Below are 5,919 nucleotides of genomic sequence, written 5' to 3'. Positions count from 1 at the left end.
TTCATTTTTCCTAAAATAGTAGCAAAGAATCCCTTAAAGGATGCTTTGTTGATTTTCACTGATGGCTCATCTAATGGAAAAGCTGCTTATGTTGTCAATGGCAATGGACACGTGGTATAGACAGAGACAGCTTCAGCTCAAATAGTTGAACTGTGGGCTGTAGCTCTGATATTTAAGAATTTTGATAATAAGGCTTTTAATCTATATACTGATAGCCGGTATATTTATGAAGCATTAAAAATCTTGGAAACAGTGTCATATATAGGAACTAGCAATGAACAAGTTAAAATATTGTTTCAGCAGATTCAGAAAGCCATACAATGTAGAAAGTTACCATGTTTTGTGGGACATATCAGAGCGCATTCAAGTCTTCCTGGTCCGTTAGCTGAAGGTAATGCTCTAGCTGATGAACTTACAAAAGTAATTGCTATATCTCAGGTTGAACTTGTACAGCAGTCACATGCTTTGCATCATCAAAACAGCTTAAGTGTAAGAAAACAGTTTAAGCTGACCAGAGAAGCTGCTCGACAAATTGTTAAACAATGTGAAAGATGCCCACAATACCTACCTGTGCCTCATTTGGGGGTAAATCCCCGAGGACTTCTTCCTAACCATTTATGTCAAATGGATGTAACTCACATTATTGAGTTTTGAAAATTGAGATATGTGCATGTGACAATTGATACCTACTCAGGATTCATAAGGGCCACAGCTCAAACTGGGGAAGCAGCCAAGCATGTAATAACTCATTGCTTAAAATGCTTTTCATGCATGGGAACCCCAAGGTAATTAAGACGGACAATGGATCCGGATGTGTTAACAAAGCTTTTCAAAGATTTTGTACTCAGTGGAATATTGTTCATAAGACTGGTATCCCATATAATCCTCAAGGACAAGGAATTGTGGAGCGTGCACATAGCTCCTTGAAAACACAACTCCAAAAAATAAAGACAGGGGAGTTGTATCCTCAGACGCCACACAATGCCTTAAATCATGCATTGTTTACGCTAAACTTTCTAAATACAGATGTCTATGAGCGATCAGCCACGGACAGATTGTGGCATAAGGGTACAAAAACCACATTTGCTAAAGCAAAATGGAAGGATCCCTGCATTGGGATTTGGAAACGACCGGATCCCATCCTAATATGGGGTCGAGGGCATGTCTGTGTTTCTCACAGGATGAAAATCAAGCCAGATGGCTTCCAGAGCCACTAATTCGATGCACTCAGTAGAAGGACAATGGACCTGAGGACAGCTTAGCTGACAACCGCGCCGCAGAAGGAACAGAAAGAGAAGAGCTCCAGGAGGAATCCAGTAACCCAGCCCACAGAGAGGAGCCTGATCTGGGCCTGCAACTGGCATCACTGCAGGGAGACTTCAGACAAAGAGATCCTGCTGAGATGAGCTGACTGTGGTGTCTGCAGCTGGCTGTGGTGTGAAACCAGTTGCTTCAGAACTAAGATAAAACTGAATATTTGAGTGTTCTTGGTTTATGGGACACGGAACTCATTTTGAATAAAATATTAAACCTAAGAACTAAGATCTAAGCTTTCCCCTCAGGGAAAGAAAGATGCAAAATAAAGTATGACTAAAACCCCTCTTCACTTAACAAGGGGGCAGACTAAGGGTTTAACAGCTACACAGAGACTGAAAATGAGATTTAATAACAGCAAATGGTATTATACTCTTAATGGTAATGACCTGATATTTACAGCTGCATATAAGGTGATGGGAAAAATCTGGTAATGACCAATGGTGCTAAATACATCGGTAATGACCGAAAAGAATATGAAATTATGGTAAAGAAAAAATATGAAATGAATAATTGGAGAGCTGGTATTGACTGTATTATTCCTTTAAAAACGGCGGCGGCGTGTGTGTGGACAAACACAGGATAGACGAGACGCAAAAGGAAGAGACGGGACACGCGGCTCCCACGTGGGTGCACTTTAATGGGGAGAGGGGAACACAAGAAGGGATGGGATGTGCAGACACACAAGGGTGGGGGGAGAAAAAGGCCAAGAGGGCGAAACCTCGTGGACCCTCGCTTTTAACGGGGGGCGCAAGGTTATCTGGGAGGAATGACCCTCACCTGGGCGCTGCCAGCGCACACACAGGTGACGGTAATCCAGGAGAAGTCTGGGAGCTGTAGTTTCCAAGGAATAACAGACTGGCTAAATATGAAATGAATAATCGGAGAGCTGATTTTGACTGGCTAAATATGAAATGAAATTAGGAGAGCTGTTTTTGACCAGCTAAATATGAAATTATGAATAATTGGAGAGCTGGTTTTGACCGGCTAAATATATAATTATGATATGAAAAATTGGAAGATCGGTATTGACCGATGATGTGGAAAAATCATGATTGTGGAATTGCTGCGATTGACAGTGGGTTGAAAGAGAGGTTGTGACAATGGATGTTGAGAGTTGATACGTATGCTGAGAATGTTAGCTCTGAATGATGTTCGGTATCAGCAGAAGAAACATTTTCTACTCAGGTGATTCTACTCTCCTTTAAGATAGGAGAATATAACCTTTGGGAGCATAATTATTCATAAAGCATTATGATACATCTTGACAAAAGATATGGCTGATACACAGGGCCTGAAAAGTATATTTCTCTCCACTAATCTCTTCTCTTCACAAAGGTCGACAGTCAATGAAGGGTTTGAAGCTTCTTCTCCCCAGATGCCTAAGACAGGGGCTTGCATATATGATGTCTGTTCCAAGGATGGAAAAATTTGGGTAAATGAAGAGGACTTTACCCGAACCAAGCACGACCCATCTGTCCTGTTGCAAGAAGCACAGAGGTTATTAAAATTAATAAGAGATAGTGGATTGTAGGCCCATATTTCTGTATGGCACAAGAGCCATAAGCCTGGTCTGAGGTGGTCACGAACTCTGCAGACAAGCTGTCTCTGTTTAACAATAGCCAGGATGTGCTGCTCCTAGTTTCTTTTGTTATAAATGTAGATTACCTAAGAATAGATGTTGGCTGAAGCTGATGACTTAAGTGTTAAGAGGTTCAGTGCTTCCTCCCTTTGAAATTTGGAGGATGTCTTATAGAGATGCTAATTCATGGCCTACATGACTGCTAGCATACAGGTAGATGTGGACATGACTTGAGCCCATTTACCTGGTTGCCTAGGAGACAGCCTAATGTGTTTTCCCACTCAATTGATGTGATGATACATAAGGTGTTTGGATAATAAAAGGAGAGATCTTGCCCTTCCATGATGACCTGTAAGCTGCGTCTGATTTATTCCTCATTACTCCATTCCAGTCCAGTTAGGGAATCTGTGTTGGACCCACATGGGCTCCAACAGATTATAAAGGGAGAGAAGGGGCTGAAGAGATGGCTCAGTGGATAAGAGCACTGGCTGATCTTCCAGAAGGTCTGAGTTCAATTACTAGCAACCACATGCTGACTCATAGCCATCTTTAATGGAATTTGATGCCCTCTTCTGGTATGCAGGTGTACATACAAAGTACTAATATATTATTAATAAATTAACTAAAAATTAAAACATGTGCTATAAAGTAAAAGGAAGGAACATTAGGAGCTATGAAGATGTTCATCAAGACTGCAGGATGAGTTCATAAAACTCATTTTATACTTTAACTATACAAAGCACAGGGAACATCAATTCAACCTCAAGTGAACTTTAATAAAAGAAATGGTTTAGTACAAACGGAATGGTTAAAAGCACAAAAATTTGGATTCCCTCTCTACTGAAAAACAAGAAAGTTTGGGAAATGCACTATTGTCCTACCCTCTTTGGGAGAGAGGCCTACTTTGAAGGACACAGAACATCATGAGCAATAAACATTGGCTTTGAGTCCCAGGATACATACACTGACTGGCATCTCTTTATTTTCTCCTCATTCTGGCCCACATAGTCCATGGGATCCAGAAACATTTGAATATCTGCCATTGCTCTGAGTATCAAAAGAGAAACAACCAGGGAAGGCCTGAGACTGTGTGTGCACCCTCACCTCTCACAGCTACAGTGAGCAAAACATTCCAGAAGGATATTTATATGCTGACATTCTTGGATATGCTGCCCTACTGTTTATTAATCAAACCCAGAGTATGGATGTATTTGTGGCAGACTGTAATGGGCTTACTCCTTGTCTGCTATCCTCCAGAGATAACATATGAGGTAGAACATGCCAGGGTTCTCTAAGCATTGAATAACCTGATTCATGCTGACTTTTTAGTGGTGGGATAGCTTCAGCCACAAGTACCAATAGTGATGTAACTGTGTAAAGGGCTTTGTCCAGATTAAAAGCACAATGGAGCTCTGATGCTCTCACATACCTGGCACCCACAGCTCACGTCTCCAGTGTGGATGTCCAGATGTCAGTCAGCCTGGGGTTGATGGATGTATCACAAAGGCTCCCCTCAGAGTTATCTCTGCTATTACTCATTAAATTGGCTGAACATGTCACATGCTCTCTGAACTCCAAGGTCTTTCTTCAAAGTGAATTTTCTAGTACCAAAGGAGGGGGAGCCATTGGCTTACAGTTTTATTCAGTGTGGACTCGTTGGTGTTTGAGGAGGCTGGATGTGGGGGTGAAGAGTTTCCCACTGGCACTGCACCATAATGTTTCTCCCAGTATGGATTCTCTGGGGTTGAGCAAGTGTTTAAAGGCTGAAGAGTTTCCCACACTCGCTACATTTTAAGGCCTTTCTCCAGTGTGAACTCTCTTACCCACGTTTATGGGGGATCTTTGGGTAAAGTATTGCCCACAATGAATGCACTTATATAGCTTTTCACCAGTGTGACTCTTCAATGTAAAATAGGGTCAGAGCTTTGGTTGAAGATCTTGCCACACTTACAAGGTCTCTCTCCAGAGAGGATTCTCTGATGCTGAACAAGGGTGTTTCTATAGACAAAGAATTTCTTACATGTCATACTAATTAAATTTTGACCTTATATGAATTTTCTGATGTTGGAGGAGATTACAGCTTTGTTGGAAATCTTTTCCACATTCTCTGCATTCATGAGGACTTCCTGTGCTGTGGATTTTATGATGCTCAATGAGTGTGCACTTCCTGCTAAAGGCTTTGCCATAGCCAGTACACTCATGAAGTTTTTTTAGTGTGACCTCGCTGATGTTGACCAGGTCTGTGTTGGTAGGTGAAGGCTTTTCCACATTTTTTTTAATAAAGCCTGGCTGACGGTAGGGGGTTTAGTTATGTAAACTGTGCAGTGTATTGCATGGTCAGAATTCTGGCTAAAGCATTCTGCACAACTATTGCATGCGCTGGCACTTGCTACACTGTGTACCCGGCTCTGATCCACAATAAGATCAGAGTGTTGGCTGAAGAACTTGCTACAGTTGCTGAACTCAATGCTTCGGGCTGAAGAATTAAGTATTGGCTGTGATAGGCCTCCCCACATCTGCTGCAGGAATATGGGCTGTCCCCAGGGTGGAACTGTTCATGCTGAACAGGGAATATCTTTGGGTGAAGGATTTCCCACATTCATGACATGCAGAGAGCCTTTCTCCAATGTGAGCTTTCTTATGCCTGAGACGATGGGACCGTCTTATGAACGTTTCTCACATTCAGGGCACTTATAGGGCTGTTCTGCAGTCTGGACACTCTGGTGCTTAGGCATTCCATTTTTGTGGCTGAATGTTTCCCACATTCACTGCATCCACAATATCCACCTCCACTGAGAGGGGTCCCCAGCAACCTTAGTGTACAGGTAAGCTCCTCTGGTCTCATGCTGGAGCAGGCCTGAGTTTTCCCTATCCTCTTCACATAGCTAAGGGATTTCTGCACTGGAGACTGTGTGGTTCTTACTCAGGGATCCTTGTCCTCATCATCACTGAGTCCTTTCCTTCCACTGTGTTGGGGTTGGGAGGTGTTTACACTGAAGGAGAATTGCCTTCCCCATGTCCAC

This window comes from Alexandromys fortis, unplaced genomic scaffold, assembly GCF_014885135.2.
Source record: "Alexandromys fortis isolate MF-2015 unplaced genomic scaffold, M_Fortis_MF-2015_v1.1 scaffold_140, whole genome shotgun sequence".
Taxonomy (NCBI): domain Eukaryota; kingdom Metazoa; phylum Chordata; class Mammalia; order Rodentia; family Cricetidae; genus Alexandromys; species Alexandromys fortis.
This window is presented reverse-complemented; position numbering follows the sequence as displayed.